This window comes from Dendrobium catenatum, unplaced genomic scaffold, assembly GCF_001605985.2.
Source record: "Dendrobium catenatum unplaced genomic scaffold, ASM160598v2 original_scaffold_110545, whole genome shotgun sequence".
NCBI lineage: Eukaryota > Viridiplantae > Streptophyta > Magnoliopsida > Asparagales > Orchidaceae > Dendrobium > Dendrobium catenatum.
The window spans coordinates 1-740 of record NW_021428980.1 but is presented as its reverse complement, the minus strand read 5'-3'; the positions used below and the strand labels follow the sequence as shown (position 1 = coordinate 740).

Genomic DNA, 740 nt, shown 5'->3' with positions numbered 1-740 from the left:
AGAATGAGAAGGCTAATATGTGCAGAACTGAAATATAATGTACCTAGACTGAAGCAGGAAGTCATTGAAATATAGCCGTGAAAAACTTTTTTGCACAAGCTGTTACAACAGTTTAGAAGTTGGTTTAAATATTCTGCTATAAATCAGAAATTACAATCCACAAGGTCATTCAAACTTAATTTTGATACCTTGTTGTATGGAGAATGGAATACGAAAGAGTCAACATCAGAAATTGAAAATGGTTTACCTTCAAACTTTTCATACCTAAAAGAAAATCACAACAGTATCAGGTTTCAGCAAACATCTAGGCAAACAAAATTATCACAAGCTTACTTTGTTACAATAACGCTTGTAACATGAATCAAGAACCATCAGGTAGCATGTTTGTGATAGTTTCCCGTCCACAACCTGCAAAGAAAAAATACAATTCAATGAGACACCCATATCATCGCACACATCTAACATAAAAAGAGAAATAGCATCCACATCCGAATTGTTTGGGTTAACTTCCACGCATACTTTTCAGCGTTTCCAACTAAAAAGGTGATTTCAATGATAATTACAGTTTAGTTAAAACAATCTAAACAACTTCTATAACTTCACTTTCACCAAATCATTACTTACATAGCAGTTTCTCATTTATTCTAGGCTCCTAGCCTTAAAGATGCTGCTTATGCTCACCGTCTATACATGCTTTGTATTTAAGGATGTTTGACAATACAATTGTTCCCGAAGATTAA

General features: G+C 33.6%; 1 long non-coding RNA gene across 1 annotated transcript; it reads right to left on the bottom strand.

The window, feature by feature from the left end:
• Positions 1–12: 12 nt before the first annotated feature.
• Positions 13–691, bottom strand: LOC110110790. The gene is made up of 3 exons (XR_002304755.2): positions 334–691; positions 189–264; positions 13–99 (listed from the first exon to the last, which is right to left on the bottom strand). It is a non-coding gene; the product is annotated as an uncharacterized LOC110110790 (long non-coding RNA).
• Between the last annotated feature and the right edge of the window lie 49 nt (positions 692–740).